At 52.1% G+C, this 12,999-nt stretch overlaps 1 protein-coding gene across 5 annotated transcripts in view; it reads right to left on the reverse strand.

The window, feature by feature from the left end:
- The window catches only part of TSPAN9 (tetraspanin 9), a 192,299-nt gene that overhangs the window by 70,141 nt on the left and 109,159 nt on the right, over nt 1-12,999 (reverse strand). The gene's annotated exons all lie outside the window — the stretch shown is intronic.

Consider the following 12,999-nt stretch of genomic DNA (forward strand, 5'->3'; position numbering starts at 1 on the left):
GGACAAGGACACACGGACACCGCCCTCCACAGTCAGGAGGGCACTGAGCGTCGGGCTGGGCCACGGCGGGTACTCAGGATGCACCGTCCTCTCCCATGCCCGAGAGGCACCCACCCCAATGTGCACCTGTCAGAGGACCAGTTTGCTCTCCACACTCATCTCATTCATCGGGTCTGTACACACAGCCACGGTGAGCCTGACCGCGAGGTCCTGCTGACCTCCGGCTCCCCTTCTCTCCATGTTCCAGCACACCCAAAAGGCCATGCCTCCTCCTCACCACGTGTCGAAATACCACTCTTTTGTGGAGGATCGGCTCCAGTCCTGCCTCTTGCACACGGCCTTCCCTGCCCACCCACCCGAACTACTGGGTGCTGCCACTGTGCATGCTCCCTAGCAGCCAAAGCAAGCGGGAAACACATTAGATTATGGAATAACATGTACTGTTTATAAGTGCTCACTATGTGAGAGGCCGAGCACAGGAACCCTGACATCACCTACTCAGTGCAGTCCCCGCTGCCTCAGCATCCTGGAAGAGGAGCCTGCAGCTGGGGCACGGAGGATATCCTTAAGATGCACTAACCTGGAGACGCCGGCTGCAGACGTGGGTGCCCCCAGGCGCGCTCCACTGTCTTCTCACATCCCTCTGGGCCAGAAATCGGCTCCTCCCAGCGCGACTGTGAGCATCTTGAGAGCAGGGACCCAGTGGGCTCTTGTTCCCCTCCAACACATAGTGTGGGGTCAGTGAACCATGAACACAACTCAGGACTCACTGGCTGATCCCTTTTTTGGGAATTCAGAGGCTCAGGACGGAGAAACGTGGAAAGGGGCTGATGTACTGGAATAGAGACGCATGGTTTGCTGCGAGATGCCCCAAAGGGGTCTTGGCTCCGGGGATTCTACCCACAACCAACTCAGACATACCCAGATGGCCCAGCCAGGCTCAGAGCAGATCACAGGAGCACCAAGGCTGCCAAATCTCGGTGCTGGAGGCTGTCGTGGTGGCTGGGCAAACACAGCCTAAGCTGCTGGATGGCGGCGGGGGGGGGGGGGGGCGGGTCTTAGCCTCCCCATTCCCCATCTGCTCCTGACCTCTCCTCCCAGGAGGTGGGGAGGATACTTCCAGGGGATAAACAAATCCCAGCAGTGGCATCTGGCATTTGGGAGGCAAAACCCTTCAGCAAACATCTACCATTTCTGCTTTTGCCCCTTCTTTTGGTGTCAGCACCCCTGTTTTCCTTTGGGGAATCCCCCTCCTCCCTGGTGCATACAGCCCTGTCCCATTGGTCAAGGTGCTCTGCTCAGCCCTGGCCAAATACAGCCTCAGACCCTCTGTCCTGGGAAGCCAATTCCTGAGCAGTGAGCCCCAGGGGCCAAAAACGGACAGAATCAACATGACCAAGGTCATCATTAGCTTGTGGTACCTGGACACCAAGAGCAGCCCTGGCTCCTGTCCCTGTGTGTGGCCTGTTGCTCAGCTTTCCTTTCTAAACCATGAGCTAACCTTGTCTCCGCACAGACACTGAAAGCTCAGCAGATAGAAACACAGGGCTACAGACAGCAAGAGAAGGGAAAAGAAAGCCAGGCCGGTGAAAACAACAGATGCCCACCAGAGTGGGTGGCCCCCAAATGTCAAAGAACACTGCCGAGCCGTGGTCACCGAGAGAGATAAAAAGGCAGGTCTCTGTGTTCTTGAGTTTGCCACAGCTAGGGTGTGGTGTTCACAACCCACGAGCCTCAGAAGCCATCCAGGACACAGTAAGCTAAAAACGGGGATGCCAGCTTACACCCGAAGGTCACACACCCTCGGAGGGAATCTAACTGAATTCACAACTGATCCCGGAACCACACCGACCCCCGTCCCACTCAAGAATCTGCATATTCAAATATGCTACTAGAATTCTTAGGAAGATCTGTTATACATATATCTTTCCAGAGTGTATTAATTATAGCACATTGTGGTTATTAATTTCTTACATAGAACTATTACCCATAGAGAACAAATGCTATTATTAATAGAAATGCATTTTACACATGTATAAAACAAAAAAAAACCTGAGTATAACTTTTGACTTCCCCAAAACTTAACTACTAATAGCCTACTTTTGACTGGAAATCTTGCCAATGACATGAAGGGTGGATCAGCACACATTTTGTATGTTGTATGTGTCATATATTGTGTTCTTACCCAAAAGTATGTCGGAGAAAAGAAAATGTTAAGAACATCATGAGAAGGGCACCTGGGCAGTTCAGTGGGTTAAGTTTCTGCCTTCGGCTCAGGTCATGATCTCAGGGTCCTAGGATCGAGCCCCACATTGGGCTCTGCTCAGCAGGGAGTCTGCTTCCCCCCCCATCTCTCTGCCTGCCTCTCTGCCTACTTATGATCTCTCTGTCAAATAAATAAATAAAATCTTTTAAAAAAATTAAATGTGCTAAACGCTAAAAAAAAACATTTATAGTACTATTCTGTAAAAAATGTATTTATAAACAGACCCACACAGTTCAAATCCATATTGTTCAAGGGTGAACCATGTATATAAATATACACACACACACACATTCATATCATGAAAATGTTTCTGGAGTTTATATAGTCACACACATATACACATGTATATATGCACACCAGATGTGTGTTTATACGCATATGTGCACACACATATGCACACATATACATATACATCTACACATCCATGCATACTGTTGGGGGGCAAGCACAGTAGAGCTCTGAGAACTCGCAGCTGAGCGACCCAAGGGAAAGACACAAGTGCAGAGCCAGACCAGTAGAAGGAAAGGAACTAATGCCCCCCAGGAACCTGCCCCACCTGCCCCCCACGGACTCCTCACCCAGAGGCAGACATCTGCTGACTGCCCCAACTCCACCCTTTCTGGCTTCGATGGGCAAGCAGCGTATGTCCTCTGCCACCATTGGGTCTCAGGCCTGGAGAAGTCTGAAAGGAACCCCATGTGCGCCTTGATCCTGGGGGAGGACAAGCAGTGGGAAGGGCCGCCCCACTTGAGCACGCAACACATGGGGCCCCCAGATGGGCACACGGGCCGAGCCTGCCATGACAGAGCAGGACTGCACTCGGGTTCTGCTCCAATGTGGCTGGCAGCTCCCCTCACACCAGCTGCAGGCTCTGACACAGGCAGAAACACAATTAAACCCCTGCGCCCTCCTCTCCTTTCCTGCCAGAGGACAAGGCTAATCGTGCCTTTCCTCTCACAGGCTCTTCCCACTTCTCCCTCACACCAGAAATCAATTTTCAGACCATCCCACTTAATTTCTAACTCCCCAACAGGAAGAGAAACTGAGGCGTAGGGTGACAAATGGAATTTTCCGAGCGCTCATCACTCACCGTGCAGCGACCATGTTAAGACCACCACAGGCCTACCCAGAACCACATCACAAGACAAAACGGCCAGCCAAGGGCAGGGCACCAAACCCCGTGAGTGGGCAGCATTTCTGGGAACTAGAGTAATGGAGGTAACAGTATTCTCCAGAGCCCTCGGGGAGAACGTGACACATGCAGGAAAGAGCACACTGGTGAACCACTGTGCAGGCGGACACCCTCCAAGGACTTGCTGTGACAGTCTGCTGGTCACAAAGCCACCTTCCAAGGCAGTGAGCACGTGTGGCTGCACCGTCTTGTTTGGCTACATGGGATATTCCATCCGGGGGCCAGAATGCGCCCCTATAGCATAGAGTCTTTCCTTTAAATAAACCCCAATCGTAATCAAAGGGTATCACCTGCAAAGGGCATCCCATTATGAGCCTGCCCAAGCCCCCTTACCTAGCATTCCTGGCACTTGGGTCAGCCCACAAACCAACACACATACACTGAACACCCACCACAAGCAAGCGAGGCATGGATGATAAGACAAAGGCCCCTCCCACCCTATTGCTCCTGCTCACAGCCTTGGGTGATGAATGCCTCTAGCCTCAGTATCATCCACACATATGTATCACTGCCCACTCATGGTAATTGCAAGAGTTTAAAGTGTCTAGAAGATGCTAGCAGAGTGGAGGGACCAGATATGAAACATACAAGCAGGGCTGTATGGTTAGAACCCTGCCATATGGTAAACCCTGCCATGATGAGGTGAGCAGAATCTGAAATACTCAGTGGCACAATATGCAGGGTCAGGCTACAGGGAAGCTGTGAAGGAAACAGTCTTCATTCTGGGGTACTCTCCTAACTGCACAAAAATAGCTCGAACAACCTAGACTGTACAGAACTGACCATCCACCAATCTGAGAAAGGCCCTGATCATCACTAAGTGGTCACCTCCTAACCGGTTTCTGTTTAGCGCTGGGACTGGCAGAGGGAAGGCACAAATCGTCAGTGGGTCATATCCAAGTACGCGTAACTCTGATCCTGTTTTTACAGGGCTGCACCGAGCCAGCTTGGAAGCACAGATCCAAGAAAAGCTCAGTCTAAAGTCAGCAGAGGAAGGAGCTTGATTAGGATGACCTCCCAGAGAGGTTGTAGAAAGAATAGGTGCTCTGAACCTGGCTTCAGATCCCAGTTCTGTCGCTTTCGAGCTCTAATTCGGGACAAAATCCCTAGCCTGCCAGAGCTTCCAACTTCTTAGAGACAAAATGTGAAAAATCCTACCTCACCTCATACCTCATCAGCTACTGTGAAGAGTTGATAAGGGAACAAAGCAAATAGGGAAGTGCCCAGTGCCATGCCTGGCCAACTACAAAGCCCCACTATGCCATAAGGAGGAGTGGCTAGAAGGCCTGCTGGTGTCCTCCTGGGGCCCTGCCCTTCTCCGTCCTCACACGCACAGGGGTTCTACTGCGCTCTGAGGGGAGGGTGGTGTGGTGTCAAAGGACGGAAGATCAAAGTCTCTATTTAACAAAAGACATGTAAGGCCTTCATGGAGAACGTTATGACAGCTTATAGAAGACATTAAAGAAGGTCTCCTATACGAAGTATACCATGTCCATGAATACAAACACATGGCTAGAATACAACTGATATTCATGAATGGAAATACAAAAATAGCAATTCTCCCCAAGTTGATCAATAGACTCAAAGCAAAGCCAGTCCAACCACCAACAGGGCTGCTTGCCTGGTGGAGGGTGGGGAGAAGGGTTGACTGATCGATCAATTGATTTTTGGTGAAACTAGACAAACTGATCCCAAAATTCATGTTTGCATAAATCTCTTGTGAGAACCAAAGGCCAAGAACAGCCAAAACATTCTTACAAAAGCATCAGATGAGAGGATTTGCCCAACCAGATATCAAGACTTAGTATTAAGTTGTGGTCATCCACAGCAGAGCCATGACTGACAACTGGAAGTTATGTAGCTGCTCCTTCACAGATGCTTCCACAAGCCATGTCCTAGAGAAACCCCTGCGTATGTACACCAGGAGCCTTGTATGGGAATGTTCGCGGAAGTATGTTTAAAAAGCAGGAAGTAATCCAAATGCTTATCATCAGAAGAATGACAGCAGAACTCTAGGGAACAGTGACAATAAATGCATGACAGCCACACATACCAACAAGAACCAATCAATAAATGTAATACTGAATTTAAAAAAAAAAAATTCAGGGGCACCTGGGTGGCTCAGTCAGTTAACCGTTCGACTCTTGATATGGGGCTCAGGTCATGATCTCAGGGTCATGAGACAGAGCCTGCTTAAGATGCTCTCTCTCCTTCCGTCCCATTCTCTCTGCCCCACCACCCGCCTCTCATCCACAGTTGCTCTCTATTAAAAAACAACAAACAGATGATTCCATCTAACAGAAGTTTTAAAACCAGCCAAGCCAAATCAAATGATACAGTGTTTAAGGATGCTTACATACGTGGAAGCACTACAAAGAAATACAGCAAACACAAAACGTCAGGATAATGGCTCTCTCTAGAGGACGAGTTGGGGGCATGCTCAGGAAGGGGCTCGCAAAGGTTTCATGAATATAGCTCGGGTTTTAGTTCTTTTTTTTTTTTTTAAGATTTTATTTATTTATTTGACAGAGAGAAACAGCCAAAGCAGGAACACAAGCAGGGGGAATGGGAAAGGAAAAAGCAGACTCCCCACTGAGCAGGGAGCCTGATGCAGGGCTTAATCCCAGGACCCTGGGATCATGACCTGAGCTGAAGTCAGACGCTCAACAACTGAGCCACCCAAGTGCCCCTGGTGTTTTAGTTCTTAAGCTGAATGGTTGGTATGTGTTCTTTATGTAATTTTTTTTAACTACATGAATTTCATAGAATGTATTCCAACATTTAAAAAAAAAAATTTTAAGTGGCTGTTTTTCTGGTTAGTAAATTGACCTGGACCTGGAACCCCATGTGCCCTGTCAGTCTGCTCAGGTCACAGGCCTATCTGCCCCACAGAGTCCAACACTGAGTGTGCCAGAGAGAGGGACCCACCCTTCTAGCACACAGGGCCAAAGGCCTATGGGGACCCTACAGTAGGACCACGGGCCCAGCCGGCCTGCTGCCAACCTAATTCACTGCACCAGCAACAAAGTGAAGCAGGGGCAGAGTGTGGGCCACCTCGCCCAGAAAGGTGGGAGGTAAGTATATAGGGTGGTGGGTACCACTGCAGGCCCTAGGAGCTGAGACCACACCCCTCCCCCACCACCTTCCCTTCCCGTCCTCCATCCCAACAGATCTTCCTAAACTTCATGGATCCCAATTTCTAGCACATATCCCTAAGACCAGAAGACATGTGGAAAAATCCCCAGTCTGAAGAGACATGTGGGGCCCCTTACAGGGCTCCAAAGCCCTGCCCAGCACTGTTGCTCGAGCCTCTGGGCATCCGACGCTGTGAGAGGAGCTCCCTGTGCATCCCGCAGGCCCAGCTAAGCAGCATTCCTACAGAATGCATCCGCAGCCTCATCTGGGCTTTATCACAGCCCTGGAAGACACTTGATACCATCAAGTGTAAAGAAATCCAGGAACCAAGAAGTACGGCAACCTTCAAAACACAGGCATTGTTCCTGGAGTCTCTGACTCAGTAGGTCGGTAGATGGGAGGGAGGGACAGGCAGGCAAGGGGACATGGCCTCTGTGCATGTACAAAAGGTCTCTGGTTGATCTGAATCTATACCGTCATGAAGAATCTCAGAGCAGACAAAAAGCTCTAAAGGCAGTAGCCGTGTCTCTGTTCTTCGTCAGTCCCCTTCCCCGGCCCCAAATCCCACTACAGCAGGACCTCCCTGCGGACCCCAGTGCACTAAGCCACCCAACACAAGGGAGAAGACTTGAAACCCCACAGGCTTCCCTTCCAGGGGCTTCTCCGGGTCCCCTGGGAGACTTCAAAGCTTGCTGGAGCCCAAAGAAAGAAAAGGCAGAGTCCATCCAGACGGAACCGCAGACTCATGATGTTAAAAGGTATTTTAGGTATCCCCTGAAGCCCCATGACTACTTAAAGAAAGCGTAGGGGGGCAACAGCCTACCTCCATCCTGTTCTGTGCCCCCAGCTGCGGACCTGCTCATCCCTTGGACCATGTGCCACTTGTGCTGTCCCTGCCCCAACCCCCCAGCCCCACTTCTGCTGGCAGATTAGCTTTCAAATGTGAGCAGGGACAAAGCTGGCTCAGAAGACTTAACTCTGCCCGAAGGGTTTAGCTCAGCTTCAAAGCTTCCTAACTGGAACCAAATAAGCGGGCATATCGCAGCTGGAAGGGAGAGGCCGGAAGGAGGGGGAGGACGGGGGCATGGCTCTAAGCTGGATTACCTACAGCCACAGCTTGCAGCCTGAGTGACACAGCGAGGCCTGTCATGGTGGTCACTGCCGGAAAGACCAGCGAGGCCTGTCATGGTGGTCACTTTCCTCCGACCCCTGGGGACAAAGTCAAGAACACCCGCAGCCTCAGGTGCACACTTCATGGCAGGGGAGGGCCCCCTCGTCATCAGAAGCCACATCACACTCACCACCCGGAAGCCACTCTCAACGGGCACCACCCAGACTGATGGTGCCCTTTGTTTCTCTGGGTTCAATCCATTTCACGGGTGCAGGACCCTCTGTCTCTCCCCGGGGCTACAAGCTCTCCCCAGGCACAGGCTCTGGATCAACTTGTCTCCATCTCTATCCCACCTTGTCCTGTGCCTGGAACCCCACCTTCATCTAGCCCACAAACTCCTACCCATCCTGCAAAATCCAAGTGTCACTGGATCTGCTCTGATATCTTCATGTATCTTCTCTCTACTAAGCAGTATTAACTACTTCTATTAAGTAACTCAACGGAGCACCTACTGCTCAGAACTAGAACTGTTCGTTTGACTCCTCCGTTGGACTCTGAGTAGCTCAAGGGCCTGGCTTACAGCAGAGGCTCAGTCAGTGCACACAGGGCCCAGTACCCACAGTGCATCCAGTCAGCCCTTTCAATAGAAGAAACAAAAAGACCATAATTCACTAAGTCTTTTGTCCAAACTAGGAAACTCAGACAGTTTTTTCCCCTCACCCTTTATCTCTGATGGATGCAAACATTCTAGAGAGGGAGTGTCAGGCAGCCACCATGCAGGGCTGAGGGAGGGAAGGACAAGTCAAGTCAGGCCACTCAGGGGCGGGGTCCAGGCCTGCTGCTGTCCCTCCCTAAAATTCTGGGGAGGGGGAGATGGCCTGGCTCTAACCCCTGCCTTGGGTAGGAGCCCTTAGCCCTGTGTTCAAATGCTTGGTGGAGGACAGTCCAGATGACCTCTCGATTCCGCGACTTCCTGGCCTGAGAAAGCTGATCCACCCTCTGCGAGCCCAGTCAGCCTGTTCTCACCAACTGGAGGCTCCTGTGCACGCAGCGGGCATTCAGTAAATAGTTGCGGCATGAGTGAATGGGCTCAATTGGGACCCCAAGAGCCCAACAAGCCCCAGAGTCCACTGCCAAGTTCAGCCAAGGGCAGCCAGGCACACAGAAGCACGGCAGGGGGAGGGCGAGGCCCCCATCCTCAGAAAAGGTCGGTGGTGTTTTCGGGGCTCTTCCCTGGCAGGCCAGCCAAAGGGAGGACAGACCTGTGGCCCTTCCCTCCAGGTGGGGACAGTGCTTGCAGCTGGGAGTTTCTCTTTTCTATCCTCTTCCTCCCCGCCCCCTCTTGATTGACAACAGTGCTGGCTCCGACATCATTTAAAAATAGATATTAAGACATGGAAGTTTAATTTTTAATGCTTTGGAAAGGAAGTGAACACAGAGTTGGCATTCCCTCATGGCCACGTCCTGGGGTCTCGGAGCACCAGCCCCCTCTTCCTGCGCAGAGCCCTGCCTAACCCACCCAGAAGGCCTACTTGCCGGGGCGCTCTGGGGAAACAGCCCGATGCCTCATGCCCAAGCATTTCGGGAATCCTCCAACTCTTGTTGCCCAGCTCGGCCAGTCGCCTGCTTGGAGAGGCCACGTCCCAGACCCATTTAGACCCTGTTGAGATCCCTCAGCCTGCTTACCACGTCCATTCCCTGACAGAAGGTATCCCACAGGCTCAGTAGGACACCCAGGCCATCCATCTCCGCTCCTGGTCCACCACGGAGCAGCGGGGAGCCAGGGAGCCCACAGAGGAACTCACGATGCAGCCAAGCCAGTAATGAACGTAAGCCTCCATTGTGGCTAGACAGCCTTAACCAAGTGGCCAGCACCGAGAGAGCAAGTGAACAGCCTATGAGGGGCCAAGCCACAAAGGCCTGACCCCGCTTAGGGGAGGTTAATCAGGGCATCCACCCAGCACCCTAGGCGCGGCCGCCCTACCCCAACCTTTCCCCTGTTCCAGCAGACACACTGAACCCTGCCTCCTTGGCTAATTGGCCTTTATTAAGAGAGCAATCCACAAGGAATAGACTTTCCAATGGAGCCAGAATGTCACTGTTCTGCCAGCCCTGATTTGAAGTGATGGAACAGCTCTGCTGGCAACCATGAAAAGTGACCATTATCCTGAGTGGCAATTATGCCAGCAACCCCAGGCCCGCCCCTGGCCCCTCCATGTCAGATAAGAGCTAGATTTGGGTTGGGAGGAGCTGGGCTGAGAGCACAATCTGCTGTGTGGAGAAGGTGGACACAGGCCCCTAGAACCCAAAGCCCACCCCTGCACTCTCTCTCTGCCCTGCCCAGGATTTAAAGCTCTGAGTCTCCTTTGCCCTCCTGGAGAGGCTCCGATTCACTCCACCTCTCCCTAGAGAAGTCCCCCAGACGGCCCTGGGAGGACTCAGGGAAAAAGCTGATGGAGGGAACTTCCCAGGCTTTCCACTGCTGGGGGAACACCCTGGGGTGTGGGTTTGACTACTGGTATACAGGCCCCTCAGGGTGCTGCCCCCAACAGGCAGGCACCCAGCAGTCGGTAAGTCACCTGTCTTTTTCTTGGTAAGGAGGAGAAGTGCTGGCTGCATAGCCCCTCCTCCTGCCGGCCCCTGGTGATGTCACCGGGGCCCTCAGTAACGACAGAACCCTAGAAGCTCCACCCAGTGGCCAGGACCCAGGATTCTCCCACCCGTGGGGGGGTGCAGGGTGACAGCTGCACCTCTCCTGGGCCCTGGGAATCCTCCCAGCGGGCTCTGAGAAGGCAGGGGTGTGTGGCAGCAGTGGTGGCTTTGGAGAAATACCAGGTAGGCTCCAGGATCTATAGGAAGATCTCTATCTATTGATTGTGGGCCTCAGGTTCAACTCTAATGCCTCGGAAAAGTCTCCTTGGGGGATCTGAGCCATGAGACTAGAAAAAGTGATGGCTACTTAAGTCCTAACAATTGCTCTGGGTCCCAGAGGGTTTGGGCTCTGACCAGCCCTGCATCCCTCCTCACCCTGACCCTCTCACTCCCCTCCAGTCTTCGTGTGTGCACTGGAAAGCAGAAGAAGTGGCCCAGCGGTCCTGCCTCATCACCCACCCCACCTGCCCTTGGCCTAGACACCTTCACCTTTTGCTTCGGCTCTTCCCTCTGCTCCCTCACTCCTATGAAGCCCAGCACCTGCCTGCAGGACGTCTTCATTCAAGTAAAGCAAAGTGACCTGCCCTGTGCCCAAATTCTGGCTAACTCCCTGCTATGTCCTTCCACCTCCCAGGGAACACAACGGCGGGCTCTCTTACACGTGCAAGCCTCCATTGCTCTTCTGCTAAATTTCCACCTTTCCTACTTCATCATCTCATAAGTGACTAGCATAAAAGAACTAGGTCTTTGAGATCCAATGTCTCCCAGCTCGTAGCATGTCACAGGAATTCTGAAAATACTAAGTGATCAGAAAAGTCAAAGATTTGGAGAGAGAGACTCCTTGCCTGGTAAAAGAGTGGTGGTAGGTAGCTCCTAATTAGGAAGAGACCTTGCTGTAACCAAAAAAAGAAAGCCACTCCATCAATCAGCTCATTAACTTCTGCCAAGCTCTTAAGGGAAGATGAAAAGAGTTGCTTTTCGCCCCACAGCTAAGTTGCTAGGAGAACCTTCAACACAGGCAAGTTTGAGAACTAACTTCTCTTCCCTATCGAGCGGGACTCAGGAATCTCTACCACACAATGGATGTGGATTTACCACTCTGGCCATCCATTCATTCACTCACAAACTTATAATGAGTGCCTCCAATGTGCAGAGCACCAACGCCTCGGCCATGTATGGTGGGGGGGGGGGGGTGCGGGGATGAAAACTAAGTAGGAACTGAGCTGGAAAAGGAAGAAGCCACAAGCAGCTATACCTATTCTGGCCAGCAGATGGCGGGATGGGGGTGGGGAGGAGGGCTGCTGAGTGGGAGGTATTGGCAAAGGCCCTGCGCTTCCTATTAAGGGTTTCCTAGTGAGTGGTAAGATATGCAGAGATGGGGGCAAGGCAGAAAGGTGGGTTGAGACTACAACAAGGGCAGAGAGGGAAACTCCGCAATGAGAGTAAGGCAGCATTCGTGTAAATCACAGACATCAAATACCCACCACCACTTGGCTGACACTGACCAGGAGCACCTGGCCCAAGGAGGCCATGAAATCATTCTTGACATTCCAATGGTTCTGCCCCAGTTCCCACAGAACTCTCAGCACAGGGCAGGTTAACACCCTAACAGCAGTGCCCGCAGGGCTCCAGACCATGCAGGCATCCAGGGAAATTCAACTCAAACAATCTCCAACCGGGCTCCCCAAAAGAGAAGTAGCGGCCTGCGCCCCAAGCTGGAAAGGAGGCTCCCTCCCCAGAGAGAAGGAAAGGATGCTGGACGTCCCATAACTAATGAGGTCAGACATGAGGGAGGCCATTATCACAACAGCCTCCACTCCCCTACCTCGAGACTGGAAAGGAAACCCAGTTCTTAAGGGATAAAGCAATTTGCTCAAGGTCACACGAGAAGCTAACACAGAACCAAGACTAGATTCCTTCTTCTTCCCACTCAGCCCTGAGCTATCCTCTTCTGTGGGAATAGTCACCGCCCCCCACAAACACCCAAAAAAGTTTTGTTAGTTAAAGCTGGTCACTTCACACACGTGTTCAACATCAAAGCACAACTGCTTCTAACTAGCTTCACTGTGAATGACTTTGTCCTGCCCCCAGTGCTCCTTCTGGACCATGGGTGGCTGACAGGCCCTGGGGCAGAGCCAAACATCTGTGCTGACTACGCTGGGGCTCTGGCAAAGAAAAACGGAGGCAGCAGTCGCAATGAAGGAGCCATTAGATAGGAATTTGAGAAGTTTTAAAATCTGCCAAACTTGTATTCCTTTTTGCACACATGCACACGTGTGTGCCCATGGCCTTCAGAAGCACAGAGAACCGAGAGCTATTCCAAGTTGCCCCACTCACTGACCCCTTCTCTAGAAAATCATCCTTCACCGAGGACAGGGCACTCCCTTTGTCCCTTTCAGTCTTTGGGGCTCTGGGAGCCTGGGAGGGCTGGCTGGTGTCCCATGGTGGGAGCACATGGCCAGCCCGCTCCCTGCCCAGTCAGTCCACTGCAATCCCTCAAAAGCAGCTGCCTGCCACCCGATGGCAGCAACCCTCCCTCACTCTCCTTTTCCACACATGCCCTAACTCAGGGGCAGACCTGCAGGCTAACAAACACATCCCCCGGCTTGGGACAGGAGCTCCTCTCCTCTTCCAAAGACTCAC

Source organism: Mustela putorius, unplaced genomic scaffold (genome assembly GCF_011764305.1).
Source record: "Mustela putorius furo isolate JIRA1106 unplaced genomic scaffold, ASM1176430v1.1 tig00003988_pilon_pilon_pilon, whole genome shotgun sequence".
NCBI lineage: Eukaryota > Metazoa > Chordata > Mammalia > Carnivora > Mustelidae > Mustela > Mustela putorius.